Here is a 21,807-nt window from a genome sequence, read left to right as displayed (position 1 = left end):
CAGAGTCATATTAATAACTGCTTTTTATGATTTGTGTTAAGAAATTATATTTTCACATCCATGTTATCTCAGTCTCTTTTGTTTGTTCAAAACTAATAGCAACAGAATCTGATTATTGGAGCATAATAGTCATGACTTGCAAATGAAAATTTGTAATTAAAACTTACTAGACCAGGCTGTTCCCTATTTTCAAATATTATATATTCCTTAAAAATATGAAAAAAAATTGTGAACTTTTATGAGAAAAAAAATCTATCCTGAGAGCTAAAGTATTATAGAATCACAAACTATGTTTGATTTTTCAAAAACTATCTTTAACAAAATATCCTCAATATTTCATACATGCTTTATATTGTGATTTTTCTTTTCATATGAACACAATGTATGTGAGATTAAGATTAGGTTCAAAGAATGTGAAATTGTGGCTAAAGAATAGTACTTTAAGCCTACAGCTAATAATTTCCAGCTTTGTCTGCATTAGTTTAATTTTGTGAGACTAGGCATTTTAGCAATAATAGGAACGTTTTAACTTTTGTTATTCCCTCATGCTCCTTAAAATGTAAGGGCAAAATAAAATAAAATCCCCAAATAATTATGACCTTTGCTATTGCTAATAATTAATACTCAGAATATTATACTTTTATGATCACTTACTTTATGTTAGAACTTTGTGTGCATTAATCCATTCAATACTGCAATACAGGGAGATGCTATAATTATACCATTTGAAACTGAAGCTTAGCAGAGTAAATCGCATATGATTTCACAACAAGCAAGCAAGAGGAACCACTTAGAAAAATGACATAAATGCTGGTCACCTCTGTAGTATTTTGAAAAATGGGTTGTCCAGCTGACAAAGTGAAAGTGTGAATTTAGTGTAGGTAAGGACATTTATGGGTGTTATCTTGGTTAGATTAAAACCAATTGTATGAACGTTGAACGTGTAAGAGTTGAGAACAGCATCTTTTCTGAAATAATTATAACAAATTACAAAGTGATATTTATTATCAGTCTGAACATAGTTTTGGTAGAATCTCACATAGTAATTCAGCTCTTAAATGTCAAAATCTATTTGTCTTACCCAGTTTTCCAATACCGGAGTCTTCCAGGCAAGCAAAGCATCTGTTAAGATTATTAGTGAAGTTAATTCAGTGAAGAAAAATCTGGTACAAGGAAAGGAGATTTTATGCTAAATACTCCAAATCTACTGCCAAACCTAAACCTTGTCATGTTATATTATATGCAATTCATACAATAACGTATATAAGGTATCTAAGTCATGGGGCACCTGGGTGGCTCAGTGGTTGAGAATCAGCCCTTGGTTCAGGTCTTGATCCCAGGATCAAGTCCTGTGTCAGTCTCCCAGCAGGGAGCCTGTTTCTCCCTCTGCCTATGTCTCTGCCTCTCTCACTGTCTGTGTCTCTCATGAATAAATAAGTAAAGTAAAAGAAAAAAAGGAATCTATGTCATGAGATCATGACTTAACTTGGATAATCTGACTAAAAAAGACGGACTAGATCGTCTTTGGTGTGTATGTGATATTTTATCAATTAAAATACTTTAAGTGCTCACTAATACATTTCTGAAATAAATATTAACATCTCCAAAGTTTGTATTATATGTCAAACACCATTTTTTAAAAAAATAAACCAGAGAAAAATGTGCAAACCAAATTTATGTACACCATCTACTTAATGGTAGAAACTTGAGTGCCTTTATTTAAAAATGTTCAGAGACTTCTGTGGTGGCGCCTGGGTCGCTCAATCATTTAAGCATCTGACTCTTGGTTTAGGTTCAGATCGTGATCTCAGGGTTATGAGATGGATCCCTTCGGCAGGCTGTGCACTCAATGTAGAGTGTGGGACCCAGGAAATTTAACAAAAATCCCCTACCCCTGGACAAGCATAGCAGGACTAACTCCATTTTGTGCTGCACCGGCCACCTCCTGTATGACCCCCACATGACCTGCTTATTGCTTAAGGCGCTGCCCCACCCTAGTCAAGCCGCTGGGCACACCCTTACCCCAAATCGGCTCATAACAATGTAACCCCGCCTTGTGCCCGCCAATTCTGACCAGAGTGATAAGCCAGTTCAAATGGTCACTATAGGGTAAAATGCAATTCAATAGGCCACCTGCGTGTGGACCGACATGACTGTGCAACTTTCTGCGTATGTTACAATCCCATTGGCCACTGGCCCCTATAAAGCTACTAAGCCTCTTAGGCTCGGGGTCCAAGTCCCTGCTCCGCTGTGTCGGGAACACTTGGACCCAAGCTCGAGCTTGTAAATAAACCCTCGTGTGTTTGCATCGGTATCAGCTCCTTGGTGGTTTCTCGAATTCGCAATCTTGGGCACAACATAGAGTCTGCTTAAAGATTCTCACCCTCTACTCATGCCCACGTGTGCACTTGCATTCAGGCACACTCTCTCAAAATAAATAAATAAATCTTTTTAAAAAATGTTTATAGACATGCATAATTTTCCAAATTTTTTTCACCTTTCAAATACCATAACATATATATATATGGTATAATGTAAGTGATTGCTAGTATTTTTGACTTAATATGCTTTTCAACCCAAACCCATAGTTAAATCTCAGGTATTTATGTTTTCCATTACCTAATCCTCAATTACAATGGGTTCAAATGGCTCTTCTTGTCCTTATTTTTTTTTTTTTTTAAGATTTTGTTAACTTGAGAGAGAGAGAGAACACAAGCAGAGGCAGGGGCAGGCAGGAGGGAGAAGGAGAAGCAGGCTCCCCATTGAGCAGGGACTCTGATGCAGCGCTTGATGCCAGGATCCTGAGATCATGACCCGAGCCCAAGGCAGATGCTTAACCAACAAAGCCCCTATATCCTCCTCTTCTTGGCCTCTTAAAATTTATATAATCCACATGTATGCCTGAGCAATGCCTAACCTAACCCATTGGACCTGACACTCCCTTGCAATATACATTTTTGTAATGAGCATTCATAATAATAGGACTTATCTAGACCCATAAACACTAAATACATATTAAATAAAAAGAAAACAATGTGAAATATACTGATAGAAATTAGTATTTTGAGATATAAGTTCTTAGACATAGCTACATTGCAATACTGCAACTACTCATGAAGATATAATGAAGAAGTCAGATTATTGCACCTGTACATAGAATCACCATAACAGGGGCATGAGCAGTAAATGCATACAGATAAGTTGGAGTATACTGCTCAAATGTATCTATTATAAGCAGCAGGTGTTCCCACTGATGACAGGATTATCAAAGTGGAAATCACGTCTCTGTAAAATTAAAAATAAGGCAATATACAATTCTTCAATACATATTACAAGAGTATTTCTGGAAAATTCCATTTATGTTAAAGCTCTGAAAAGAAAAAAAATAAAACTTTGTGTTAATATGTAAAACTGAGTTATATTCTAGGCTCAGATAATTATAAAGGGGGTTCTCACTATGTGAATAACCAACAGACTAGTCATGGTTGTACAGTTCAGGATACGACGTGATTCTGTGTTTATAAAACTGTTCTGGACCTTGGCATCTTGGCCCCATCCATCAAATACCAGTAAGTTCCCCCAGTTGCTGTAATAACCCAAAATGCCTCCATAAATTTCTAGAACTATCCTTAGAGGGTAATAACAGCATTGTTGAGGACTACTGGCTAAATCATCTTGGTCATCTGTCTGTGTGATCGAAATTCACTGAAAAGCTGCCTAGACCATGTTTTTGATTGAGTTGTAAAGCAGTAACAATGAATGTAATCAAGAGTTAGAAAATAACCATCCGTGTGTGTTTTACAGTTAATGATAATTTGCTGTCTCAGGAGCAGGGCATAAAAGCAAAATTAAATTTATGGATTTAAGTACCGTTATTAATGCTTTTATACAAGTGAACCAAGAGTCAAGTCTAATTAAAAATGGCTTCTAGTGGGCCAGTTCTTTTATATCCGAAGCTCACTTTGAAATATATTTTAGTATCCTGTTTATCACCTGAAGACTCTATTCCAATCTATTTCCTTGAACTGTTCAATTCCATTTCATGGAACTTTAAAGCTTAATTAAATTTTTGCAACAGTGTGGATCTGCCCTTTAAGGCAAGGCATTTTCTTTCAGTCAATCTGATTTTCATACCAAAAACAGCTTGCGAGATTTTCTCATTTCTGGAAAGTAAATACTATTTGCCAATAACTAAATAAATAAATAAATACATACATACATACATACATACATACTTCCTGTGGCTATTTTTAAAGGAAAAAAATCATTTGTGGCTGTATGAATGCATTTGAACTTGAAGGAAAAGGAGAACATCCCATCTTTGGAGACACCATCTACTAGAACCCTGTATTTCATCAAGATCTAGATGAAGAAAAAAAAATCTAACTCATATTTGAATCAAAATTGCTTGGCATTATTTAGCTTTATGGTTCTTCTACCCTTCAGATTATGTTGCCAAGACCAGAAAATCTAATGTACCTAGGAATAAACCTGAGTCTAACAAAGTGATCCTTGTCTTTATATCTAAATCTATCTACCAGAAGAAGCCAGTTTCTTTGTCCATTTGTATTTGCTTCTATATATTTGTGCAACTGATATATACCAGTCTTCTATATTTTTGTGGCAACTGTCAATTACGAATCTGCAGCAGTAAGAGGAAAAGCCATAGGCAAGCAGGGCATGCCCTGCTACAGTCATTCCAGACTGCTTTTCATTTCTCCTTATCCCAATTCCCAATGTCAGAGCTGACCTTGCCTCGGTCCCCAAAATACACCATCAAGCAAATCTGTCCTCATTGATAACCAGGTGCCCAGTTGCTTATGCCAGATACAAGGAGTCATTCTTTTTTTTTTTTTTTTAAGATTTTTATTTACTGATTCATGAGAGATACAGAGAGAGAAGCAGGGACACAGGCAGAGGGAGAAGCAGGCTCCATGCAGGAAGCCTGATGAGAGACTAGATCCCTGGACTGGGATCACACTCTGAGCCAAAGGCAGACGCTCAATCGCTGAGCCACCCCAGAGTCCCATAAGGAGTCATTCTTAACACTTTTTCCCCCTTACACTATCCCTCTAATATTCATAGAGTCCATGCAACTTTACCTGCTAAAAAGCAAAGATCCACCCATAGCTGCCCATCTTTTGCAACAGCCTTTCCTAAACTAGCACCAATTCTTGATTGACTTATTACACTAGCCACCAAATTGGTCCAATTGTATCTATGCTGCTCCTCCATGCCCTCTCCACAATAGTTGCACAATGAATGTCTAAACATATGATTTCACTGCTTAAAAGGCATCTACATATTACAATTGCTCCTCAAAAAAGTTTTTTACGTGTGCTACCAAGCCCTGTAGCCCTATCAGTGGTCTATATCTATCTACCATTCACCCCTCCCTCCATTCCTGGCTACCTCTGCTGGTATCACATTGTCTCATTTCAGCTCCTCAGTCCAGGCATGCCTTTCCTCCAGAGCCTTGAATGTGCCATTTGCTCTTCCTTACTTGGGAGATGACACAATGAGAACAGAGAGAACTGGAGTATTGGAACAACTGTCCGGATTCATATGCCACAGGCACCTTCCACACCTTAAACCCTGTGCGAACTACAGTTGCAGCATCTATAATATGGAGATAAATAACAGAGCCTAGATCATAAAGTTATTGTCAAAATAAACAGATTTAATACGTGTAAAGCATTTAGGAATCATCTGGCGTGTGACGAGTAGTCGATATTGTTGAGTGCCACCCTCCTCTCACCTAATTAACTCCTACCAAGCCTTCAGATCTCTCCTCCTGCATTGCTTCCTAATGGGAAAATTTCCTGATTGTCCTAACTTAACCAGGGCACGCTCCTTGCAGAGTCAATTAGCACTGTGTAGCTCTCTTTTCACTGGGCTTGTTATTGTTAGAGATTTAAATTTATTTGTGTTAATGTCTGATTAATGTCTAAATCTCCACTAGACGGAAACTCCTCAATGACAGGAAATGTTTTTAGTTTTGTCCAAAAGTGCATCCCCAGTAATTAACACAATTCCCACAACCTAGTAGCACTCAATATTTGCTGAATAAATGAATGTTGTGCCTTCTTCCTCACTTGCCTTTCCTCTCTCATCATATGATTTCAATTTATCAATGTCCCTTTAATTGCTACCTTGTTTAGTGATCTTCCCAAAATCTCCCAGTTAGGATTAATCTCTCTACTCTCTGCTTGCTCATTGCTATATTTTTCTTTTAGAATAATAATCATTGTCGGGGCACCTGAGTTGCTCAGCTGGTTTAGAGTCTGATTTCAGCTCAGGTCATGATCCTGGGATCCTGGGATCAAGCCCCACATCGGGATCCCTTCTCAGTGGGGGGTCTGCTTCTCCCTCTCTCTCTGCCCCTCTCACCCCCCCCCCCCGCACTCACTCTCATTCGCTCTGTCAAATAAATAAAAAATTTAAAAAATCATCATTGTGTACCTTGTATCAAGTTATGTTTGGTCTATATTCATGTATCTCTCCCCTACATCTTTTTTTTTTTCAAGATTTTATTAATTTGAGAGCAAGTGGGGAAAGAGGAGCTTGGGAAAGAGCAGAAGGAAAGGGAGAAGCAGATGCCCAGATGAGCAGGGAGCTCAGTGCAGGGCTCAATCCCAGGACCTTGGGATCATGACCTGAGCTGAAGACAGATGCTCAACCAACTGAGCCACCCAGGCATTCTCCTCTATATCTTTTTAAATTGTCATTAAAATCAGGTTTCTAAAATTTTAAATTGGTTTCTAATATTAAAATCTGATGAAGTTAAACCTTTCTGATGATTTCACAGAGGATAAAGTCAGCTTCCTTAGTCTGTTAATGCATACAATTCACAACCTCATCCCAGGCAGCTTCTTTCCAGCTGCATATTACATTATACTACTTTCAACCCCCATCTCATATTTAGACAGGAATTCTTTATATGTTACCTTTATAGATAAGCGTGTGCATCACATCTTACAGTAAAAATAATAAATAAATCCTCCCCAAATAAATTTTAAAAACCCATATTTTTTTTTAAAAAAAACGGAGGGGTTCCCTTGTCTAGTTCTAGACTCCAAAATAAGTGAAACCTTAAGACTTTCCCAGGAGATGCTGACTCATTAACAAATACTGTGATCTTTCCTACTTCTATAACACTAAATGTCTGAAATTTATGTGTATGCGAACACACCACAATATTTGTGGATATGGAAAACATGGGAAAAGAACTGCTGTTTTCCATTAACAGTGTGGTAAAATGCATTTATTGTTTTCAGCTCTTCCTCTCTCTTTGCTTTTTGACATGTGGTTTTTCCGCCCACTGAAGATGAGAATACTTCCCCCCACACTATTGGTGTTGGGTGTGGCCACATAGCTTGCTTTGACCAATGGGTTGAAACTGACAGTTTGTCAGTTTAGATGCCAGTCCTTAGCAGAAATCACCTTAATATTCACTCACCCATGAACTTCTGTGATCACCTGACTCAACATGTCTCAGCTAGTCTACTGACCCAAAGAAGATAGGATGGGAGATACATGGAATAGATGAGCCCTTACGGAAGGAAGCTTGGAGCCACCAGCCAAATCCAAGCTAGAACGAACAAGCCCCAGATGACCAGCTTATAAGCTTATTAAGCCATTTAGATTTTGTGGCAGTTAATAGCATATTGACAAGAGCTAATAAACATGGTTGCCTTGGTATACTTGCTATATTTTTAGGTTTATGAGCCAGTCCTTTTAAAGCCTAGACTTGCAATCCTAACAGGTAAACTTTTTTTTCTTTTCTAAATGCTTTATCCTTGAGTCATCCTTGACAAGAGCAATCCATTCAACTGCATTCAAACTGCATTCAAAACCAGTTTTTAATCACTGCAGGGACCTGTTTATTCCTGAACAAAGTTTGTCTCTCTGATATTCTCCCCTTGGAATGAGTTCTCTCCTAGGAGATGCTTGAATTCCTTGTCTAAATAGACTTCTAGCAGTGTTGTCCTTGAATTTAAATTTAAATTCTTCTTCCACTGGTTCAGACTACCTGATACAGATCACATTTGTAGTCCAGTTTCTGGTCCTTATTTAGAAGTGATTTCATGTGACAAGTTTATTTTCCCAAAATGTCTGCAACAATATTTCCAGTTCTACATATTCTGCTAGACTCCTCTTACTCTCCCATCAAGAGGTATAATCTATTTCCCAGCCTCTGGAATCTGGACAGAACTTTGTGACCTCCTTGACAAACAGAATGAAACAGAATGTCTGACTTACATAAGAGGTAGTACACTTTCTGCCTCCCTCTCTTTCTCTTGGAACCCAGTCACCATGTGGCATGTCAGACTACATACTGATATTCCAGTCAACAATCCCAGCTAAGAGAGTGGCTGAAGCCATCATCAGCCATCATACATGTGAGTGAATGAGTCTTTAGGTGATTCTACTCCCTAACATCCGCTTCATCAACTTCTCAAAAAGCAGAGCTTGTACCTACCTCCTCTTCTACTATCCGGGGGTAGGCGGCATCAGTGTTTGGCTACAGCCACAGATTTCTGTGAAGAGTAGCACTGGGCTCAAGGAAATGCAAGGAAAGGAAAAACAGAACCAAAGAAGCTTCCCCTCACTCATGCTCCCCCTGCCCTCTGCAGCCCTTCATCCTTTGAAGCTCTCTCCACTTTTAGCAGCTCAATGTAAACAGTAGCTTCCCAAAAGGTTTATTGTTTCCTATTTGTTTTGTTTTGTTTAGTTTTTGAACTCTGCATTTCTCTCTCACTTCTCAAGATTTCTCAGTGTTAATTTTAATTAGCAATAATTGCGCCTCAGATAAACCTCATTGGCTATGATACTGCCACTGCGCAAAGCTCTCAGTGTTAATTTTAATACAAAGAGACAGCAGCTCATGCTAGTTCACCATCTTGGTAACAGATAGAAAGATAGAAAGATATAAAAGCACAGATAAAAGAAACACCTGCTTATCCATGAAATAGTTTACATTTTGGATATCTATTCATAGTTGATCAATTTTCCAAATATTGCCTTGATAAGATAAACCTAGTAAGTGTGCACACAGATAGATTCACAGGACTATCTTTGCAGTGCCAGTTGAAGCAGGGTCGCTGGTTTGGAGAACATTAGAGTTTCAGATGCCTATTGTCTCTTGGTCACTGATGGAACTTAGAGTAACAACCAGATGTACAGTTAGTTCCATCTAAATTTACATTTCTAAAGTCTATATATTATGGATATATTGATAAACAAAGAAACCAAACTACACCTTAGATAAACCAGTGACAAATGTGTTAAACAGCTACACATTTCAAATGGCCCCCTGCTTCATTGGGAATAAACTCACTGACTCAAGCTTCCCAGTATCATCCTAGTTTCCAGTGTTTCCTCTGTTTCTGCCTCTACTTTCTTCACAGCTTTGTGGAAAACAGCTGTACTGGTCTTCAACAACATATCATATCCTGTATATCATAGCCTGTATTGTAATGCAAAATCTGTCTTGTCTGAATTAGAAAAGCATTTCTCCAGCTTTTCTCCACGTAAGTGTCATCCCTTTACACACTAACTTTCTCTGTCTGTGTCTGCTGCTGTGGCCATACCATGATCCAGGCTCTAGCCTCACAGCCCAAAGCTGACAACTAGGACTTTGCTGCATGATTGCAACTGGGCCCCTTTATTTCTTTATAGATTTTAAGGAACTTTATCCCTGTCATTTGGAGAGAAGAAAAAGTGAACACCTGACTGATGTTCATAATTAGCACATGGGGGAGGAGTCTAAAATGATTCTTAAAATAATTGATTAATGTTCTGGAGTAAGAGGATTAGAAAAAAAAAAGGTGGGGGGGGGGGTGTGCACCTGGGTGGTTCAGTGGTTGAGCATCAGACTTTGGCTCAGGTTGTGATCCTGGGGACCTGGGATCAAGTCCCTCATCAGGCTCCCCACAGGGAGCCTTCTTCTCCCTCTGCCTCTGTCTCTGCCTTTCTCTGTCTCTATCTTGAATAAATAAGTAAAATCTTAAAAAAAAAAAAAAAGAGAAAAAAAAGATTAAGTCTACAGAGGCTAGCAGAGTCAGATTCATTCATCCATACAGATGGGAGAAATCTGTGTGACCATCTGCTCCCGCTCCCTTATCTTGCAGACGAGGAAAGCAAGGCTAAATAATGTGGCTGAAGTCATGCAGTGGTGACCAAAAGTCAGAGCATGGTGTGATCTGGCCCAGTGTTTCTTTGTTCAGGGTAGTGGCACTGGTGTGCCCACCTCTGGATGGTTGGCATCTCTGCTCCCCTAATAAAATGGGATCCAAGGCACAGGGTGACCTGTCTGGCCACGCACACAGAAGTTTTGAGAGATGTCTGCTACAGCACAGAAATACATCTCAGGCTCTACAAGACACCTTAAAATAGCTCCCATGTGGCAGCACCACTTGGATGGCTTTGCAAAGACAGTCACTGAGCCAACAACTCAGAGGAAGTTTTCAGTTCAAGGTTGAAGAAGCTTTCAGCCCAAAGTCAAGGGGCTGGAACCTCAGTAATGTTCTGATAATCCAGAGAGGTATTCATCCCTGTGTGTACTCAGGAATGTTTGAGGGGAAGTGCTGTCAAAGTTAAAAACAAAGAATTCTCTTTTATTTAAAGCTCTTGTTTCTGATTCATTCTGAGTGGTGAGTACCATATCTTTAGGTGGGAGGGTGATTGACATGCAATCGTGGATGCCTGGCAACGGTTTTCCAGCTTGCACCTGCCTATCGGAGTCCAACGCTGTGTGGCAACCTTGAAAAGGAGAAAGATAAATAAGGGAAGTATTTAAAGTCCCTCGGATCCCAAGGTGACCAAAGTACTAATTAATATCTCCGGATACTGGGAACTGAATAACTACTTTTCAAAATAAATGCAGTAATCACCAGCTATTATTTTTTAACAAGGGGCCAAGCTTGGGAATTCACAGGGCATGTGGCTGGATAAACTGCTTTTATTTTGCCCCAACACAGTGTCATATGAAACCCGGCATTTAACACATGCTCTTGGCCATCCTGGAGATGGCTTTCAGTTGTTCTAAGAGTTAAAGTAACATCAGTCAGAATTAAGGGAAGATTTTTACCTTCTTACAAATCCACAGAAGCATTATAAGAACTTGTCTTCTTATAAATTCATTCACTCATTCATTCATTCATTCATTCATTCCAAGAACTGTTCGTAATCAGATGAAATGCATCAGGACATCTTTCCCACATTTTAACAGGGAGCATTACTTTTCAAAAAAGAAATGTAAGTGTATAATAAACATATATAAAAGTGTTCAATCTAAGTAATGACCTAAAATGCAAATTAAAAGAAAAACAACTAAATTAGCACAGATTAAAAAAGAAGACAATGCCTAATGTTGATAAGGGTACAGTGAAGTGGGTAATTCTCTTTTGATGGTAGAAGTGTAAATTAATTTACTCTTTCTGGAAAAAAAAAAAACACAATATGCATGAAGAGCTTGAAATTGCTTATAGCCTTTAAACCAGTGATCCTATTTATAGTTATCTTGCCTGAAGAAATCATTTTAATACAGACAAAGCTTTATGCAAAATGTTGCTTATCCCAGCACATTTATTATACTTGAAAAGTCAAAACCAACTTAAATGCCTATGTAATGTAAGATTAAAGAATAATAAAATATATAAAATACCTACACATATACACATAAGAAAAAATGTTTAATAGTAGGAAACACATTTATTATCTGGAGGATGAGGTTCTCCAAATTCCATAATGTGCATAACAAATAAAATCCTGAAAATGGATGATTTTTTAAAATCAATAAAAGATACCCATTAAAATCACTTTGCAAATGTTTTCATTCATTAGAGTTTTATCCCACTAAAATGATCTCTTCAGTTAAAAGGAGATCAGGGGTGCCTGAGTGGCTCAGATGGTTAAGTGCCTGCCTTAGGCTCAGGCCATGATCTCCAGGTCCGGGATCCAGCCCCACATCGGTGCTCCCTGCTTAGCAGGGAATCTCTTTCTCCCTCTCCCTCTTACCCTCCTCCCTGCTCATGCTCTCTCTCTCTCAAATGGATGAATAAAATCTTTTTTAAAAAAATAAAAATAGATAAATGAGACCAAACATGTCAAAGTCTCTCATTACAAAGTAATTCCATAAATCCCCAGATCCTGAAAAGGGCTCTAGCCAGCCATATGGAAACTGGATTCTGAATACAGTATTTGTGATAAGCACCTGAGCCAGACACCCCAAAGCCAAAAAGCCCTGCATTGCCACATCTCTTCATCGTCTCATTTGGGCTTCTTTCTTACTGCATGCCAAGTCCCCTACTCATTGGCTTCATCAGCTGCATGGAAAATATTACCTCCACTCCTGTGAATCTTCCACTTCACTGCAAACCTGTATCTAACTCTGCTGACTGGTCTCATTCTATTACTCAGCTACTCCATTTTGTTCCTGCCAGTTGGAATTAAACCCCTTTTGGTAAAGGGCCCATAACATGCATAGACATTTCCCACTTCTAGTATCCTTCAGCGTATACTCTGAAACCTGGGAAATCCATCTCTTGGTAACAGTTTACTAGTTTGTATATATAGAATTTAAAAATATAACTGGCAATGCCAAGAGGCGTATGTAGGCGTGTTACACTAGCCAACTTCTCTGAAGAATTCCTGTGGAAATAATGAAGGAAATTGTCCTTCCTTCTCCAGTATCACTGATCACATTTGGCAAGACTTCCATGTGTCACTGAGTATCAGCACAGCCCATGGTAAAGGCCCTGAAAAACACCCAGGGAAAGCCCAACTCTAAAACTACAGAGTCCATGATTCTTCCTAAATATCTCTGTATAGTGAATCCTAATAGGAAACAATCAACAACCAGGCCTATGACACCAGCTTTCTATTATTTGTGATTGATTCTTTTTAGGCAGGTGTACTGAAGTGTATTGTAGCCGCTTTCATGTGATAATAAGCCAAGTCATGAAGGGATTCTACTACCGTGGAAAATGAAGTAACCTTCCCACCAGGTTACTCCACCACTTACTCATGGAAGAAAGTGACCTAATTAAAGGTCCCATTTCCCACTACTTCCATAAGAAGAAACTGGTTATATGAATTTTTTTGGGGGGGCACAACCATTCAAAATACAATTCCCCCAAAGCACCAATACATTTCAAAAGCATCAAAGGCTTATAGAGCACTTAACAAGAATACAGTGCATAGTGCAACAAAATAAACTCTTTTCCATTGACTAGACTGTATTGCCTATTGTTATTTTTCATGGTTTGGAAGGACATTTAACCATATCTTAAGAGTTAAGCACCCTCTTCCTTCAGGGTCATTTGTCACAAATTGGGAACCTGCTTCAAAATTACCGCAGGTTTTTCAGAATATTCTGTTGCCTTGCCTTCCTGATCACCAACTTCTAGCTCTCTCCTGTTAATTTCCTGAGCGTTTTGAAAATATGAGTTTTTCCTTACAGACTCTATTCATATTCACACAGGGAGATGTTTTTCTAAGAGAAGCAGGGAAGCTGCAAGAAGAAAGTGTTTCCATTATTGACTCGGGCTACTATCTGAAAAAAAAAAAGAAAAGAAAAAGAAATGGAAACAACAAAAGACTAAGTGAAGCAGGAGGGAAACCAAAGAGTGAAAACGTCCCCAGGATGTTGGAAAGATGAAATAGTCAGAAGAGCAGCAGACCTTTGAATAAACACTGGGGATCTGGAGGAAAGTTAATTAGAATGAAAATAAAATTTTTATGAGAAAAGGGGAGAGAGAACTGAAAAGGGCATGCAAATAAAAAAGCCAGAATATTCACATTAAAAACATGGATTGAATGAAATGTAGCAAGCAACCGAGAAGGGCCAGGCTCACCTTGACTAGGGTTTCATCATCTTTGTTTCCTTGCTTTAATTGGCAGTGCTCCACAGAACAGGAGGGTGGTTGAGCAGTCCCATGAGTTTCCTCTACCACCATGTCTGTGCTCTATAAAATAGCCATTCCCTATAGGAAATTTTTTAAGACTGGGGAGGCCATATCTCTGTCTAATCCCTGTTATCACTTGCCTTATGTAACCATCTCTGAAAATCTATTTTCTGTCATTAAATAAACTTCAGCCTGTGATTGTAGATCCATGGACATCCTTCTGGAAATCAGTGACCCAATGAGACACCTATTCAGGAAGCAATCATGTGTAGAAACACAGAAAAGAGAGAGTATATGTGAATCATTATTGGTCACTTTGATTTTCCCTACAGCAAAATATGTACAATTTGGACATGTCTACCAGTGATATTAATTAAGCAAAGTTGTGCCACAGGCACTGCCTATGCCAGGAATGTATAGTGATACAAAAATAAATGGTCCTGTTTCCAAGTAATTTACAATTTAATTGGGAGGGATGAATAAAAAAACAGAGAACAGTAAGTACTACTAAGGAGGAAAATATAAAATATCTCAGAAGTTCAAAAAGGAGAGAGATCAATTTCTACTAAGGGTCTTACGAAAGCTTCTTGAACTGGATATTGTTTGACTAGGGAAGGGGTGGTAATAGAACAAGAGGAAATATATTTGGAAAGAAAGGTATTTTGAGCAGAGAAAAACATGAGTGAAGGTACAGAGTTGAGAAATCATAAGCTGTGTCCATGAAGAACATAACATAAGCCAGTTTGACTAAAGCACAGGGCATATGAAAGAATATAGCTTAGGTCTTCCTTCCTTTAAGGCTATATGGAGAGTGGTCAAAAGCAGAGTTTCTAGAGCCATACTGCTTGGATTCAAATCTGTTCTCTACCACATCTTTGCTGTGTGACCTAGGGTAGGCAAATGAATTTTCTTTGCCTCCATTTCCGGTATATAAAATAAGGATTATATGGATGCGTATTTCATAGAGTTGTCATGGGAAACAGGGGCCTTAGCAGAGTCCACAGCACACGATAAGCACTCAGTAAATATGGGTTATTAGCATCCTTACCTAGAGAGTCTGCATACATAGAAGGCCGTAAAGAAAATTATCTGGTCTCTTCTCATAGCTACACCAAACTAGCCTCTTTAACTTAAACATAGAAATCTTGAGCCATTGGAAGCAGGGGAGCAGTAGTTAAAGACTAACCAGTGAATAATCTGACACTCTTGCATTCCTGCTCTTACAATGCATAGAGGAGAAAAGGAGAAAACAGCTCCTCTGATAATTCCCTTCATCTATAAGCATAGAAGCTCCTTGTCTTTGCTCAGCCTGTCAGTGAGAAAAGGTAAGTCAAAGAATGACTATTTCCACAGAAAATGGTTTAAAGCTAGGCATTCTTTTTTTGTGTCTATCTATTTGCTTTCCTCCACAGCTAGAGACTCTGTCTTCTTTGAAGGTCCAAATGAGCCCCAACTCCAAGATCCACTAACAAGGGAGGAAAAAGTTTTCCTGGAGCCTCTTAGGGTGCCTCCCAACTGAATGCACAAAGACAGATTAACAGGAGAAAAGCATATACACTTATTTAATATGATTTATGTAGCATGAGAGCCTTCATAAAGAAATGAAGACCTGAAGAAAGAGTTAAATCTGAGGATTTTTATGCCAAGTTTGATGGAGAGTAGACAGTCATATAGATGTGATAGAGAATATGAGGCAAGTGTTGTAAACTGGAGGAAACTCAGCAAGATTTATTTATGCAAATTCTTCTTGGCATCACTCTATCTTGAGATACGGATGCTCCTTTCCACCAAAAATGGAGTAGTCACCTCTCACATGAGGGTTTTATGACCCATTTCAGGAGAGAATAGCAGCTTCTGCCATTTTCTCAATGTGCCAAAGTGCCATATTTGGGGGTAGCATGTTCTATACCCCACCATACCCTATTTCTCAGCACAGTTCCACCATGTAACTCTATTTCCACAAAGAAACCCAAATCAGCACTAGTTTCTACCTGTGTCTATACAGAGAATGAAAACAAGAAGATTTTGGTAAAATTATTTTCCTTCTTCTCCCAGCATATTCATATTCTATTCTTCTCAACTATTAAGTAAAAGAATTGTAAGCTGCAGTGAAACAAAAAAGCAGAGTCTGAGTCTTAATATAAATAAAGTCTGAGTCTTAAATATAAATAAATTTGAACCTTATGGTCATTTATAGTCCTAATACTTTCTGGAATATGACAGGAGTTGGGTGACTAATAGTAATCCATGGCCATATCTAAGAGTCATAGAATATGTGCTTAGCAAGATGTTAAAATAACTTAGCTTAGAAGGACTCCTTTTTTCTTCCCCCACCATGAATGATTAGCTGTGCTCTGAATTGTGACCTCCTATTGCAGAAAATAGGTTTACAAAATGTGAGAATGCCCATCGAGAAGGGAAAGGAAGAAGGAATAAAACTGTCTTTGAGCAGGAATCACTATCAGTAATTAAGACAGAGCTGTAGACTTTCAAAAGCAAGAAAAGTTAATGAACTCTTTTTCCCTCATAGAAATATCTTCAGTAGCAGCCTCTCTACCCCTCCCCTCAAGATCCCCCCCCAACCCCCGCCATCTCTTCTCCCTCTCCCTCTCAGTCCTCCTGTCCCTATCCTCTCCCTCTAGACCTAAGATATGAGAACTGCTTCTATGTTTGGCTCCATTTCCCATTTTTGTACAAATCTCCAGACAGATAAAGACACAAGTTTCATTTTTCTCACCTTCTAGGAAGGCTAAAAGGCACACAGTATGGGGAAAGCCTAGTTAGCATCCTTTAGTATAAGATTCTATATACCCTTACCAATTTATAATTACATTCTCTGCCTGGAAGTTCTATTTTAGACACCAAAATGATTAGATCCCTAGGAATACTTTATTGTTCTTTTGCTTATTTACAGCTCACATTCTCTCCAGTAAAAGCTTAGTTTATTTACTGAGTTATAAAATAGAGAATTTGGTCAATTCTGGGCTTGAAAATGTAGACCACAGTCTTCTGAATAATGTTTTAGTAATTGATTAAACTGAATTCCAAGTTACTTCTTGTCCATATCTAACTCACATTTTCTGATTTTTTTTACAAGTGAGAATTGAGAGGATATTGCCAGCATTGGCTAAGTAACACTGTGCTTCTCATATTTCTATAGAAGCACTCTAAGCCTTTCAAAGAAACTTTCATCTGTTAACTTTCAGAATGGTTCCATGAGACATGGTGACATTCACATCTTTAAAATGATAACAAAAAGATCGGCTCTAAAAATCTCCTGATTAAAAAAAATATTAAAAATAAAATTGGCCACATTGGCCAAAAAATATATATATTAAAAATAAATAAATAAATAAATAAATAAATAAATAAATAAATAAAGTAAAAAAATAAAAATCTCCTGATTAGGAAAAAATATCCTAAATCTATCATAAGGAACTAAGGTAGTTTCTGTGCTAATTCAACTTTGAAATTCCATTTTCTTTATATTACTAGAATTGTTTCTGTTCTTAAAGATTCATTTCTATCACTAATTGTCTTTATAACTTTGAGCAAGACATATAATTTCTCTACATCTGAGATTTCTTATCTATAACATAAATGAGGATTTCCAGCTAAAAATGGAAGTTTGATATACTTCAAAAATGACAGAAGACTGTAAAAGGTATAAACCCAGAAAAAAGAGAATGAAAGATGAGATAACCAAACATAAGACATGTCAACAGCAATGCAGAGGATGAAAATCAGATAAAGGCATGGCAATTGACTGTAGAGAAGCAAAACTGCAACCAAACTGACTGTAGAGGAGAAAGTCTGGGGTCATCTAGGTGGCTCAGGTGGTCAAGCATCTGTCTGCCTTCAGCTCAGGTCATGATCTCAGGGTCCTGGGATCGAGCCTGTGTCAGGCTCCCTGCTCAGCGGAGAGTCTGCTTCTCCCTCTCCCTCTGCCCCCCCCCCCCCCCAACCCATTCATGCTAGCTCTCTCTCAGATAAATAAAATCATAAGAAGGAAAGTCAGTCCATAAGAAGCAAGCTGATTGTGGTAAGCTCCATAATGCCCCCCCAACAAATATCCATTTTTTATTCCCAGAGTAGTCCTATATTACCTTACACAGCAAATGGGACTTTACAAGTGTGAGTAAGCTAAGGATCTTGACATGATGACTGCATCCTGAATTACCCAGGGGTGTAATAATCCCAGGACGGGGCAGGAGAAGCAGAGCCAAAAAGGAGACACCTGATGGAAGCATGAGTTGGTGTGACATGGGGCAATAAGCCAGAGAATGCAAACAGCCTCTAGAATCTAGAAAAATCAAGGAAACAAATTCTCTCCTGGAGCCACCAAAAGTAACAGAGCCCTGCCTACATCTTGATTTTAGTCCCAATATGACTCAATTTTGACTTTTGACTTCCAGAGCTAGGAGATATAAATTTGTGTCATTTTAAACCAATAGTTTGTGGTAATTTGTTCCCACAGTAATAGGAAACTCATACAACAATCCATCTCTCAGAATTTAGGGTAGGCTCAAGAACTGGAAGCAGCAGACACCTCTGAAGGTGGGGTGAAGGATGGACAGAAAATGGGGTCAATGAAAGTCTGTAGAAGAAAGACTTAGACCCCCCCACACACTTCTCCTCTGTCATTCCAAGTAGTCAGGTGACAACTTGTCCTCTACCACCACAAAAGGATCATTTTTATGCTTTAGAAAAATAGAACTGAGAAGTCTCCAAATTTGAAAAAACTTGGCACAATGGAAAGAAGGGATGAAGCATGAGGCTTTGAAAAGCATCTGCCTATTGAATGGTGGGGAAACTGATACCTTCCCCAGACTCACAATCCCTCAACGTAGGAGATCAGAGGATTTCTCTCTGAGTAACAGCTATGGATGCCAACACAGGACCCGTCAGCAAAGCATCTGATTCCTTCTCTGCATTCCCACAGAGAAACCCAGCAGCTGTGAGGCCTGAGCTATGCACACAGAGTTCTCACAGCTCACCTACTGACTCCAACATTCATTAAGTGTGTGACTGTGGATAGGCTAATTAACCTTTGTTTCAGCTCAGTGTTCCTATCTGTAAAAGGGAATTTAAGATTTCTCCTTTGTAATGTTGTTGTAAAGATTAAATGAGATTTTAGATAGAAAGCATTCAGAATCATGTGTGGAGCAAGGAAAGATAAAGTTTAAAACAGACACATGCAAAAGGAATTCAAGTGGAAAAGAGATAATGTAGAGATATAAAGAAAAATCCTCCCCCCCCTTAAAAAATTCCTTTTAATTAATAGCTTCAAATGAAATGAGAAGAGTATGCTATAGGAGGAAAAAAATTCAGAGAAAGACTCTTGAAAATGAAAAATATGTTCTTCCAAATGAAAATTTCCATAGTGGTGTGCCTGGGTGGCTCAGTCAGTTAAGTGTCTGAGTCTTGATTTTGGCTCAGGTCATGATCTCAGGGTAGAAATATGGAACCTCGAGTTGGACTCCATGCTGAGCATGGAACCTGCTTAAGATTTTTGTCTCTCCTTCTCACTCTGCCCCACCCCTCACTGTTCTCTCTCTCTCTCTCTCTAAAAACAAGAGAATTTCCATGGAATATTTGAAAAACAAAGTTTAAATATTCTCCTGGACAGAATAAGATAAAAACATGAACAATATAGGAGAAACAGTAAGAAAAATCAAGAATTAATCAAATGAGACCCACCATTGCCCCACCTGCAGAACCATGGATATTTACATAGGTACAAATCCACTATACATGTCTATATATTCATTTTTTCCATGGCTATTTTCCAGTGATAAAGCATTTCTGCCAAGTGGTAGTGGTATTTTAGGAGATAAAATTTTGTCTTTGAACCACAACTGCATAATCTGCAAATCAACTGCATATACCACCAGAAGCCAAATATATTGTTCCCATTCCTTTCCCCAATTCCTATTTCCTTTAAGCTTCATCAAGAAATAATTAAGAACTATATCTTTATCTTATCCTTTCAGTCTAACTCATTTGGGGCAGTTAGCCTCAAACCAACATTTTATTCCTGTTTAATTGCCATTATAAATGTGACAAAGAAGGTCGGCAGGAAAAAGAAAAAGTAATAAAATCACAGTTTCAATAAACTGTGTTGTCTGTGTATTGGTCCTTTCTGTATCTCACCATTAACAGAACTTTCATAACCTGCTTTCAGTGCCTTTCAACTAATTTGTTGCTCACTAGCTACATTAGTTTATTCTCCCACAAAGAATATGAAGGAGAAAAAAAAGCAAAATTTTTAAATTGTTGAGATTCAGAGAATTCCATTATTCTGTGTGGAGCATATTGTAATCAGTTTCTATAAAACTGAGGCTCAGCCATGGCTTTTTAATGCAGAGACCGAGTCCTTTCAGTGACCCTATATATATTTATATAAATTTAACCTAAGCTACATTTAATTACATCAGTATTTAACCAGATGAAAATAGGTAAAAAAAAAAAAATTGAACATCAAGAGCTGCCTTAAAATGTGCTTTTTAATAAAAAGCTGTTAAAAACAGAGAGAGATCCATAAAGGTAGTGAGCAGTTGGGCTCCCAACCCCGAGGTATTTCTCTTATTTTAAGAATATAAGCAGTTAGGTCATATTTAGCACCAGCTAGCAGAATTGCTTTTGTCCCCCTTCACCTGCTATATTTTTCAATTATTGGGTAATTCAAGATCCACCTGGTATCCAGAGCAGAAACAGATAAAATGTCAAGAAAGAAAAAAACAGACTTTAACCAGTGAGATTTTAGAATTGTGGGTGGATTTTATCAGCTTTTTCTCCTGCATTCATTATTACCTTGATTATCAAAAGTAAGCTCTTTCAAAGCACTTAATAGAGTTCCTGCTGAATATATCATTTAAATAAACTAGACCTCTTTACCTTCAGGCCAAAATCTCAGAGTAACTATTACAAGCAACATCTGAAAAATGCCACTAAAACTCATACTTATCTGGGAATGGACAAAGTATATTAAAATGAAAGCATGCCAAGCTTATATAAATACCATACATAAAAAGGTTGTGTGTGGCTACAGGATGTCCCTCAACCCTGTCAGACCTCAAAACACCACCTTACCTCAAGGAAACCCAAACCACAACCAAGCTGACCTTGCCCAATAGCACCATCTAGTGGTTGCTACAAACGATGGCTGCCTCCCCCACCCCCCAATAATTTCTTCCTCAGCTCATGCATAGTGATCATATAATGATTCCACTCTTTCATTACATATCACCCTGTTCACTTTACCTTAAGTAATTTTCATTTGAGGGAGTAGGAAAGTTTTTATATTTTTCAAAATAATTCTTAATGGATTGTGTTTTGTTTTATACCAAAGCAAAATACTTCTAAACATAAAAAGTTATAATATAGATATGCAAATGCAAATGCAAATCAATCATAAACCCACCATCCCAAACAGCCACCTACGGGCTTCCTCATTAAGATGGAAGATTTAATACAGCACATAATTTTCCTTCTTTATCCAAATCCATTAAAGTACAATAAAGGGATTTTTTTTAAGACAGGTAGATTTCTACCAGGATGGGAGTTACTAGAGAAAACGATGTGACACAATTTTGGAAGATGAAAACAAAGCATGAGAAGAAATGGATCTCCAGACCCAAAGCAGGAGAATCTGAAGTCAACAGTGAGAGAATGCTGATAAATAACCTTATTTACACTGTAAATTCCAGCTACATCTAGAACTATGAGTGAGCAATGGAGACAGAGAAGCTAAAATAAGGAAAAAATGTATTATAGTTGTTTGAGTTGCAGTTAGACCCTTTCTCCCAAAGCATGCTCACAGATGACTAGCTTTTCCCAGTGCCAGCAGAATCCTAGGGTTTCATCTTGAATGAGTCAAACAGGATTTCTGAACCAG

The 21,807-nt window shown here is 38.1% G+C and overlaps 1 long non-coding RNA gene and 1 pseudogene across 2 annotated transcripts in view; both read right to left on the bottom strand.

Annotated features, from left to right (window-relative positions):
* LOC144320376 (uncharacterized) overlaps positions 1-21,807 on the bottom strand; it is a 216,634-nt gene that overhangs the window by 24,749 nt on the left and 170,078 nt on the right. The window contains exon 5 of one of the 2 annotated variants that reach the window (XR_013385880.1): positions 14,050-14,157. The exons of the other annotated variant lie outside the window; for it this stretch is intronic. This is a non-coding gene — a long non-coding RNA (uncharacterized LOC144320376). Of the gene's footprint in view, positions 1-14,049; positions 14,158-21,807 lie in introns of those variants that run through there. 2 annotated transcript variants of the gene reach the window in all.
* On the bottom strand, positions 8,733-8,851 carry LOC144321494 (U4 spliceosomal RNA; annotated as a pseudogene).

This window comes from Canis aureus, chromosome 9 (genome assembly GCF_053574225.1).
Source record: "Canis aureus isolate CA01 chromosome 9, VMU_Caureus_v.1.0, whole genome shotgun sequence".
In the NCBI taxonomy this organism is placed as follows: domain Eukaryota; kingdom Metazoa; phylum Chordata; class Mammalia; order Carnivora; family Canidae; genus Canis; species Canis aureus.
This window is presented reverse-complemented; position numbering and strand designations above follow the sequence as displayed.